This window comes from Anomaloglossus baeobatrachus, chromosome 4 (assembly GCF_048569485.1).
Source record: "Anomaloglossus baeobatrachus isolate aAnoBae1 chromosome 4, aAnoBae1.hap1, whole genome shotgun sequence".
Taxonomy (NCBI): Eukaryota; Metazoa; Chordata; class Amphibia; order Anura; family Aromobatidae; genus Anomaloglossus; species Anomaloglossus baeobatrachus.
In genome coordinates this window covers 182,863,458-182,875,047 of record NC_134356.1, presented here as the reverse complement: position 1 = coordinate 182,875,047, position 11,590 = coordinate 182,863,458, and positions in this window count along the sequence as shown.

Genomic DNA, 11,590 nt, shown 5'->3' with positions numbered 1-11,590 from the left:
CTTTTTGCACACCTATTTAAATATTCCAGATTGGCAACTGTACATCACTCAGCTACAACGGGGTCTGTTGCAGCAGTTTATGTTGTTCTGACCTTCCAGCATTTTATTTTACTTCAGCCACATTATTAAAGTAACTTGAGACATTTAACTATGCAGACGTGTCGCTACACCTGTGTAAATTGTCAAATTGAAGACACATTAAGACAACACCAAACTTATTGGCAGGCTATTGTTGAATTATCTTGCTTAGTATTTCAGGTTTCAAAGTAAAAGGTATGGCATATTGTACTTCATGGAAGTTGTAAACTTAGGCCAATAATTTTTGCATTTACTTGTCAAAATTAGAAAATTTTGCACTTTTCAAACTTTGAATTTTTATGCCCTTAAATTTGAGTTTTTTCACTCAAAATAGTTAATAAATAACAGTTCCCACATGTCTGCTTTACATCGGCGCAATTTAAAAAAAAAAAAAAAGTTAGGACATTAGAAAGGTTCAAAGTTTATCAGCAATTTCTCATTTTGCCAACAAAATTTACAAAACTTTTTCTTATTGATCAATGAGACTTTGAGAAGTGACACCATACTAAAAACTGCACTTCTCAAACTGCTCAAAACCATGTCAAAGAAGTTTATTAACCCTTTAAGTGCTTCACAGGAACTAAAACAATGTGGAAGAAAAAAATAAAAATTTTACTTTTTCCAACAAAAATGTTATATTAGCCATAAAATTTTGCATTTTCACAAGGGAAACCAAAAAAATGCACCATACAATTTGTTGTGCAATTTCTTCTGAGTATATCGATACCTCACATGTGGTGGAAATTTACTGTTTGAGCGCATGGCAGGGCTCGGAAGGGAAGGAGCGCCATTTCCTTTTTGAATGCTAAAATAGTTGCATTTGTTAGCGAACACCATGTAGTGTTTAGAAAGCCACTGATGTGCCTAAACAGTGGAAGTCCCACACAAGTGATGCCATTTTGGAAACTAGACCCCTCATGGAATTAATCTAGCTGTTTGGTGAACACCATGAACCCCCGGGTTGATTCACATTATTTATAACGTTGAGCCATGAAAATCAAACAATTGTAGCGCCTGGTCCCGCCAGATCCCAAGGGGAGTGCTCTCCATCACATCTGCCCAGCCCCAGCATGGCCCCCACGTGCACTCCCACTCCCAGCCCCCGGCAGCGACGTGCTTCCTCTTACCAGTCCCATGGCTCTGCTCACTCCCGGGTCAGGTGTCCTCTTCCTGGAGCTGCTGCAGTCTCTTCCTGTCTCCCGTCCACACACAATTCTGCAGTGAGAAACTTTAGGCTGCACGCGATGCCACGCCCCCTTTCTTAAAGCAGCAGTGCCTCATTTTCTGGAAGTGACCTCAGAGGCCACCTGCTACATAAACACTATTTAGGTTAACCTCCCCCGGCAGCAGGCGCCCGAGCAACACTTCTACCAGAGCCCTGCTAGTGTTCAGGCCCCTTTGTACTACTGTTATCCATGTGTTCCTGCCCGTTACTAATACTCTATCTCACCGTAGTGCCATCTATACCTTCCGGCTGTGGACGTCACCGGCCATACCCGCAGTGGACGTCACCAGCCATACCCGCAGTGGACGTCACCGGTCATACCCGCAGTGGACGTCACCGGTTATACCCGCAGTGGATGTCACCGGCCTTACCCGCAGTGAACGTCTCCGTGCCATCTACTGTGATCATCTCCGGTGCCACACCCGTGTTCTGCCTGCTGCGGATGTCGTACCCGAGCTACGCCTGGCCATACAGAGACTCCTACCACCGGTTCCTGGCTGCCGTGCTTCTAGGCCTTCTCTGGAGGCACCGCACAGTCCCTGTATAGGGGTTCGCTGCTGGTCACCTTCTCAGGGGAGTCTGGGGCACGGTTCAGTGAGTCCACCTCCGGACGCTCGCCGCTCCTCGGTGAGCGTAACAACAATACATTTTTACCACCAAATTGTTACTTCAACCAGATAGCTTTTTTCACAAGGGTAACAAGACAAAATGCACTATACAATTTGTTGTACTACTTTTCCTAAAGTTCCTTAGCTGATACTTCATGTGTGGTGGAAATCAACTGTTTGGGATGATGGCAGGGCTGGGAATTGAAGGAGCGCCATTGGACTGCAAAATTGCAATCCTTAGCGGACGCCATGTCAGTTTTAGAGAGTTCCTGTTGTTCCTTAACAATGGAGCTTCCCCACAAGTGACCCTATATTGGAGACTAGACCCTCTCAAGGAATTTATCTAGATTTTTAGTAAGAACCTGGAACACCCAGATGCTTCACATAATTTTATAAGGTTGAGCCTTGAAAATTAAAGAATACATTTTTAACTTGAAAAAGTTTGATTTAACCCCAACTTTCTCAAAGTCATTAGGTTAACGAGATATAGAGCAAATTATAATTTGTTGTGAAATTTCTCCTAAGTGTGACAATACCCCATATGTGGTAAAAAAACTTACTTTTCCTAACATCCCGATGCAACTGTCATTCCCTGGCAACTTATGTTCAGTGTGCAACATTCAAATATTCCCCCAACCTGGTCGAAGTAACTGTGCAATTAGTTTCACTCGACTTCCCATTTCCGTAAAATAAATCTTTTTCCCTTTTCCAGAACGGGGACTCAAGCCGAACTAACCACACAGTAGCACAATGGTGCACAAGGAACAGAAATTACCGGGTGATGACATCTAGACCCGGATGACTCTGCTGGCTGGGAAGATGGAACGGAGGTAGCCGGAAAATGTCTAGTCTATTTCCTCTGGATGATGAGGAATGTGGTGGCCGGGGGCTGTGTCAAGGCAGGTAATAGAACGGGGACTCATCAAAATTATGTTTAAGTCACTCATTGACTACTTTTGTGCTTGGTACTCAAGTTGTGCATGTTTGAGCATCTGAAATTGTTAATGTGAGTATCGAATACTTAAGCACTTTTGTGCTTGCTCATCACTAGTAATTATCTTAAATGTGTTATCTTACAATATTGGATACACTGCATACAACAAAAAACTGCATCTCCAAATATACAGTATAGTAAGTGTGAACAGGTGCAAACTGCTAAAATATGAAACCCAAACAAAAGGATATAGAAACACTCTGTAACTGACAAGATATATGCAAGTATAGAATATATAATATTTAAACTGCATAATGCTATATAAAATGTATTTAGAAAAATTAAGGTTCTTAAGGGTGCTTTACACGCTGCGACATAGCTAACAATACATCATCGGAGTCATGGTGTTTGTGACGCACATCCGGCGTCGTTAGCGACATCGCAGTGTGTAACAGCTAGGAGCGATGATCAATGATCGCAAAAACGTCAAAAATCGTTGATCGTTGACACGTCGCTCCTTTTCATAATATCGTTGGTGGTGCAAGCCGCTGGTTGTTCGTCGTTCCTGCAGCATCACACATCGCTATGTGTGACACCGCAGGAACGCCGAACATCTTCTTACCTGCATCCACCGGCAATGAGGAAGGAAGGAGGTGGACTGGATATTCCGCTTATCTTCGCCCCTCCGCTTCTATTGGACGGCTGCCGTGTGACATTGCTGTGACGCCGCACGAACCGCCCCCTTAGAAAGGAGGTAATTCGCCGGCCACAGCGACGTCGCAGGGAAGGTAAGTCCGTGTGATGGGTGTAAGGGATGTTGTGCGCCACGGGCAGTGATTTGCTCATGACGCACAACCGACGGGGGTGGTTACACTCGCTAGCGATATTGATAGCGATATCGCAGTGTGTAAAGTGCCCTTTAGTGCAAAAATTAGCCAATTCATGAGTGTCAATCAATAGCGGCAAGGTGACAGTTCTTTGAGGGGACCCTATACTGGTATCATGCCTCCACTGGATTTAAAATGTCACGTTTGTCTCTCGACATGGAGAGATTTGTGACGATTCCTCTATTGGAGTTTTCCTCTACTCTGGAGACTGATCTTAAATGGACTTTGCTTTCAGTTGGCGCAGCAAGAGTTAATGTCAGTTTTCCCTTGCTGACAGTTGTTTAATTGGAGCTCAGCGGTAGCCTTTTGTGACCACTCCCCTCCTTCTTAAAAAGACCCCTTAGCCACCTCTTCTTGCAGTTGATAGAATCATTTATACCAAGTTCTGCTGTGGAGAGAGGGTGTAGTTTGCAGCTGCTTGCACATGTCTTGTTGTGTGCTTGCTGTTGTTGTGGAGATACCCTTTGTCTTGTATTTTCTTTCCTGCTTTTGTTTGTTTGCCCTTACCATTTGTTGTCTTAAACCTCTGGGTTTGGGTGCAGTATGACTGAGTTTTGGTTTTCCCCCTGTTTGTCTACAGTATTTTCTGTTGGGTAATCTTTCTGATCCAGGTGGTGGAAGAGGGGGTACTAGATCAGGGCTGGTTGGGAGCAGCCTAGACATCCTCACCTTCAGAAGTAATTCTGGGATCATGGATAGCTAGGGCCCCCCTCCTAGCCTGAAGGTCTGTCCAGTAGCCCTTATCCCTGTTACCTCCAATCCTTCCCATCATATTCCCCGTTACTTCCTCCCTTGCTGTGACAAAAAGTCTACAAATATATGGGCAGATAGGATCTAATACAAATTAAAACCACCCTGTGACTGATTGCAGAGAGCACAATCAGAATAGGAAGCTGTCTACACGGCTATAACAAGCACCGGGTCCAATAACAGAAACGTCACCTTGCCAAAGTTGATGGTCACACATGAATTGGCCAATTATTGCGCTAAGAGCCTTAATTTTTCTATTTTTATGTAGCGTTAAGCAGTTTAAACTTCATATATGCTATGTTTGCCTATGTCTTGCCACTTACAGAGTTCTGCTATATCCTTTTATTTGTTTTTCATGTAATATATCATAATATCAAAACTTAAGCATAGAACGCGCAGACATAGAAATCTACCCTTTCACACACCTGGGAACTTTTAGGCCTGTGTGCAAATAACATAGAGTAACTCAAATATAAATACTTTTCAAAGTTTATTTGAGAAGTGAATATTTCAAAACATTATAATTATGTGCATAAAACAAAAAAAGTAATTACACTGGCTTAAAACTCCCAATATATGCATTCTATATAATTCTTTATTTTTGTATATATATATATATATATATATATATAAAAAAAAATATATATATATATATATATATATATATATATATATATATATATATTAATAATATATAATATATATATAATATATAATAAGATAATATAATAATAATATATGCTGCTTCTCTCCATCATGGTAGGCATCAAAAGTTCAAAGACAAAGTAGGACAAGATAAGGACAAAGTCTTCCCCAGCAACAGTACAGACAAAAAGACTGAGGATCACATGTAAACCAAGTACAGGCCTAAAAGGCCCCAGTATGTGAATATGGGGTAGTCTCAAAATAGAGTTGTTTTACCGAAATGCCTATAACATAAAAAGATATGAACAACTGGAAATTACTAACAACTATATACCTGAAGAATACCTAGCGTTTTAAAATTCTAACTAGAGTAATCTTGCAGAAAATAGAAAACAAGTAACCTAGCAGGCCTGCGAGGCCCCAGGTATGCGTTCTAGGGTTAATAAAGTAGATAATCAAAATCAAAGCAAAAAAAGGAAAAAAAATCAAAACATAGGAGACTCAAGCAGAAGAAAAAGGGGGGAGGTAGCGGAAATTAATCTCTCATTACACAAGACCTGTAAGTATTATTTATTATTAATAATCACGCAATGATCAGGAACAGTCAATTGAAATGCATCTGTTTGCTATTTTAATTTTTTTGATATGAGGTTGTGACTTCCCATGTATACTTTTGGATTTTTCAATAAAAATAAAAGCTTTTCACTGAAGATACCCAACGCTGGATTATCACCTGTTCTCTCACTTCTCCCTTGCTAGAAACAGCAAGTCTCTGTGCAGTGGTTCTTCATGAAGGTGAGCTGACACTATCTTGTTTTTTTCTATTATTTATTAATGTTCCACCACTAAAGTGAAAAAACACAGTGAAAAGGAGGGTCCCCGGAAGCACGGCTTTGGATTAGCCAGGTCTGGCATGACGTTATCTGTGCATCATGCTCTTCTCTAGTTGGGACCTATGGGTTTATTTTTTGTTAAATCATTTATAGTTGCATCAGCCAGAACTTTCTCATTTTTCTGTCAGCTTTACTATATGACATCTGTTGAGTCTGTAAGATCGGGTTCACACAGTGTAAATAATGTGTTTTTGTCTTCTGCAGGTGTCGGCACCAAACTACACAACAACAATCTCCTCTGATTAGTGCATTTTTGCTGACTTTATGTCTTTTCCCTCTTATTTAATGAATATTTGCTGCAGATGTGAAGCAGTGTTTTTAATTTGTTTTTATTACAGTACAGAAAAGCTCTGATTCTTAACTTAAAAATTGGAAAGTTAAATTCAGCAGAATTTCTCTTTCACAGAGGTAGACTAACTGAATCTTTCCAAGCTCGCTCTATGTAGAAACAAGAAATTTCTTTTCCCTGCATGAGTCATCTCTGCACCTTGAACCCACAGGTACTTCACAGAATCTTATAATATTGAGCAGTAAAATGTAATAAAGCTTGTTATCACAAAAATGTTGCCTTAACCCCAATTTTTTCTTTTTCACAAGGATAGCAGGAGAAAATAGACCATGCAGTTTCTGATCAGTATATCGATACCCCATGTGAAATGGAAAACTGCTGTTTGGGTGCACGACAGAGTTAGAAAGGGAAGAACAGCTATTTGAATTTTGAAGCACAATTTTTCCTGTAATAGATTGTAGACACTATGTCACGTTTGAAGTTCTCCTGACATGCCAAAATAGCACAAACCCCCACAAGTGAACCAAATCTGAAAACTATACCTTTCAAAGAATTCATCTTGGGGTGTACTAAGTCATTTTAACTCTCAAGTAATTCACATAATTGTATAAGATTGGGCTGTGAAAATAGAAAATTAACATTTTTTTTGCTCTAAAATGGTGCTTTGGCCCCAAAGTTTTAATTTTTAAAAAAGGTAATATTAGAAAATGGACCATACAATTTGTAACATAATTTCGTCTGAGTTTGCCAATAGAGAAAAGCCAACCCTCAGCTTCCGGCGCAGTGAAGAGAATATTCAATGAGCATAATGAGCGGCGGTCGGCAGCAAGTGACAGCAGCGGCAGAGACAGGAGGGCAGGAAAAGGTGAGTAATGTTTTGTTTTTTTTTCTCACAGACACATGTTTTCTCTCCAGTGCATGTCACACGGAACACATTCATGTGGTCCGTGTGTGTTACGTGTGACACGTTTGCGTTCCGTGTGACAGCCGTGATGCCGGAGAGAAAACGGACATGTCGGCATGAGAAACACAAGGACACACGTAAGTACGGAATGGACACACGTTCCGTTCGCAAATACTTACGTGTGTCCGACACCATAGGAATACCTAGGTTTACGTGTGTACGTGTCTCCGGTACGTGAGAAAACTGCCGAACACGTACCGAAGGCACGTTTGTGTGAAGGGGGCCTTAGACTGTTGGCTGATTCTAATGATACTGGCGGGTTCAGATAATTGTAGTTTAAAGGGATACTCCAGAAATGTAATAAAATTAAATCTAAAAAATAAATAAAATACATTTAAATATTACAATTTTACATCCTGTCAGGTTCATTGAACAGAAGAGCGCAGTCACATTACCTGAAAGGACGCTGCCTTCACCCGATGTCTGTCTTCAGCAGACGAGTTTATGCAGCTTGTCTGAAGACGTGGGATGGCTGGGAAACTGCTGGGAGCTGACATATTTCCTATCATGATTTACTTTGTTGCTACATTTTAGCAAAATAAATGCATTTAGTAAAATTTGTATTATTTAAATGTACTTTTTTTTAATTATAATTTTTTTACAATTCTCAGAGTACCCCTTTATTGTGTATGGTGACAATTTAAAGTTTGGTACAGAACAGATCTGCATAGTGAAATGCTAAAACTAATTTCCCCTGTTCAAAAATAACAACAAAGTCTAGGAATATAGCATAATAATGCTGCAACAGCTCATAGTACAGTTGTTCAGTGCATAGCTACAAAATTGGAATATTAAAACAGGCATGCAGAAAGTAAATGGTTTTTGAGACTTGTTAGTAATGTGTCTCTATTACCGTTTTGTTATGTGTGGTTTTAACTGCTTTTTTTCTTTTTCCCCGTGGTCATCATCACTGATGCCCATTCTAATCATTATATTTTCCTGCCCCCTCTTTTTTTCTGACCATATATATGTGCCGCTGTATATTGCTTACCTGTATATGATTGTCCTGATGAAGAAGCCTTGAGGGCTTTGAAACGCGTTGACCAATAAATAATATTTACTTACATCGCTTAGACTGTGTGGCAGCGCAGGAGATTAACCCTTTCTCCTTTCCATTGTTTGATCTCCATGAGGGTTCTGCAACGGCCTACAGACATGTATGGTGGTTGTGAACTGCACAACCACATGAAATGAGTCTCCCTAAGCTTTACTTTATTGTTTTGTATTGGATCAGCGCAATTTCTTCTTTCCAGCTTTCATTGAATCAATTTTTTGCAGTGTATAAAATTGCAGTGGCCATTTTAGGTGATTCATGCAATGAGATACGCATTTGGCTTGAGTTTTCCAGGTTCAACCAGTTCTTATAATTTTGACACAAATTTAATTTAAGTAAAATCGATTCACTCATTTATTAGATTAAGTGTCGGAAGAAAGGAGGGTCAATGTTATGAGGGAAAATGGAACATACTGTAATTTCCAGTTGAAAAGTATTATTTTTTTATTTTGCATAAGTGGCCAGATCTTCCAGGCTGAGATTGGCAACAGATGCCTGCAATATAGAGCTGAGGAGGGAGTTAAATGTGTGGAAGAGATGTAGTGAGGAGATAAGAGTAGTGAAATAAGCTTATTTGGGACAAGTCAAGGGCAGGCAAAGGTATAGGTTTAAGCATAATCTGTCAAAGATGCCACTTTCTCCACAGACTGTAGGCACACTCTTAGTGCCTTAACCCCACCCCCCCTATTTTGCGCTTTCCGCTTTTTTTTACACCATTCTTCTTCCGGGAGACGTACATTTTTTATTTTTCCGCCAATCATCCCATATAAAAGCTTGTTTTTTGTAGGACAAGCTGTACTTTTAAATTAAACCATGAGTTTTACCATATAGTGTACTGGAAAATGGTAAAAATATTCCAAATGCATAAAAATTGCAAAAAAAAGTATGATTGCACTATTGTTTTTTAGATATTTTATTCACCGTGACCACTATATGGTAAAACTGATATGTGATGGGTCGGTGCGAGTTTGTAGAAAAATAAGCACCAGGCACTCCAATTGATGTGAAAAAAGAATAAATTTTATTGCAACTTCAAACAGTTCAATGTTTCGGTCGCTGATTGGACCTTCTTCAAGATCTTGTCTTGTGATGGTTGAAAAGCGAACAAAGGAAGTTCAAGTATGGATAAGAAACAAGGTGGGAAGGGGACCTGTTATAAAAAGGTTTTGAATGGAAATTCACCTATAGCAAACTGTGTCTGTGAATCAGTAACCAGTAATGAGGATTGCTCCAGAAAGCGCAGAAAAGAGATGTGCGGTATCCACCGCTTGTAATAAAGATAAGGTAATGTGGCTGACGTCACCGAATGGGCAAGAGTATAACATGCGGTATCCACCGTTTGTTGAGAGTGTGATGACTAAAGTTGCCGTTACTAGGAAGAGAGAGAGAGAATCACATGGTATACATTGCTAGTGGAGAAGGTGCAATCAGCGACCGAAACGTTGAACTGTTTGAAGTTGCAATAAAATGTATTCTTTTTTCACATCAATAGGAGTGCCTGGTGCTTATTTTTCTTCATATGGACTTGGACCCTAGCTGAGCACCCATATCCTCACAGAAGTGCCATGACATTCTCTATTGGTGCGAGTTTGTAGACACCAAACATGCATAGGTTTACTTTTATCTAAGGGGTTAAAAAAATCAGCAGTTTGTCTGAAAAAAGTGGCGTACGTTATGCACAATTTTCTGTGACCCATAGCGTTCTAATTTTTTGGGATCTTTGGCTCAGTGATGGTTTATTTTTTGTGACTTGAGCTGACGTTTGTAACGGTACCATTTTTGAGCAGCAAAGAAAAAAAGATTCAGCTTACTCCTCTGTAAGTTGGAATCTGAACCTTCTTCAGCTGGACTTTAAGGTGTGGTTCCTCAGTACTAGAACAGAAAAAAAGACTTCTGTCCAGCGCAATGACCAGGAATCAGATAATAAAATTTCCAGGATTTATTTGATGCTTAGCAAACTCATAAAATCAGACACTTACAATACATGTAAAAGTCAAGCTGACACTCCACCAGGGAAAAAAATTGGTATGACAACAGCGACGCGTTTCAACTACATGAGTGTAGTCTTTGTAATTCGATGTCCTCCTCACTGTGAGAGCCTTTTGAAGTTATAAAGGAAATACTTTGCAATCCACAGGTGCCTTGATTCACTTTTCCACTTCAGTTTAACTCTTGCGGCATTAAAAGTGATGGAACAAATCACATGGGTATGAATGTGCATTCAAACAAGAGTTAGTTCCCTTGAACCTTGTATTGGTGGTGGTTCTTAACGGCAATATAATGTTATATATTTTTACTGCATCCTCTTTGTCTCTCTTTGTCTCTTTCATCATTATAACTTGGATTTCTATGGATGTAAAGTAAAGCAGTTTCTGCAGTAATATCATATTTAACTGGATATCCTTCTATCCTGCCTTTTATATTTTTACTAATTTTGGTTCCATTTTTTTGCAGGAGTGATATAGTTATTAATATCTCATGATATGAAATGTTAGTTGAAATGGAGATCTGAGGTTGATAATACGGATTGAAATATCTGTTTTTTATTTTTTTGCTATGCTTGACCAATAGTTGTTCCATTCTTTATACTCAAATTACTTCATCATGTATTTTTTACATATCTATTCGATATATATTTACCTGACTAGAACTGGTTTCTATTGTTTGTGTATGTGGTTTTCTCTTGTCTGAATGCACGTTTATACCCATGTGATTTGTTCCTTCACTTTTAATGCCGCAAGGGTTAAACTGAAGTGGACAAGTGAATCAAGGCATCTGTGGATTGCAAAGAATTTCCTTTCTAACTTTAAAAGGCTCTCACAGTGAGGAGGACTTCGCTTGACAAAGACTACACTCATGTAGTTGAAATGCGTCGCTGTTGTCATACCAATTTTTTTCCCCACTGGAGTGTCAGCTTGACTTTTACATGTATTGTAAGTGTCTGATTTTATAAGTTTGCTAAGCATCAAATAAATCCTGGAAATTTTATTATTTGATTCCTGGTCATTGCGCTGGACAGAAGTCATTTTTGTGCAGATGCTACGTTTTGATCAACTGTTATTGCATTTTGCGCAAAATTTGTGGCAACCAAATAACGTAATTTTGGAGTTTGAATTTTTTTGCTGCTACGCCGTTTACCAATCAGATTAATTGATTTTATATTTTGATAGATCAGGCATTTCTGAACTCGGCGACACCAAATATGTGTATATTTTTTTATTTTTTTAACCCTTTAATTTTCAATGGGGCAAAAGAGGGGTAAT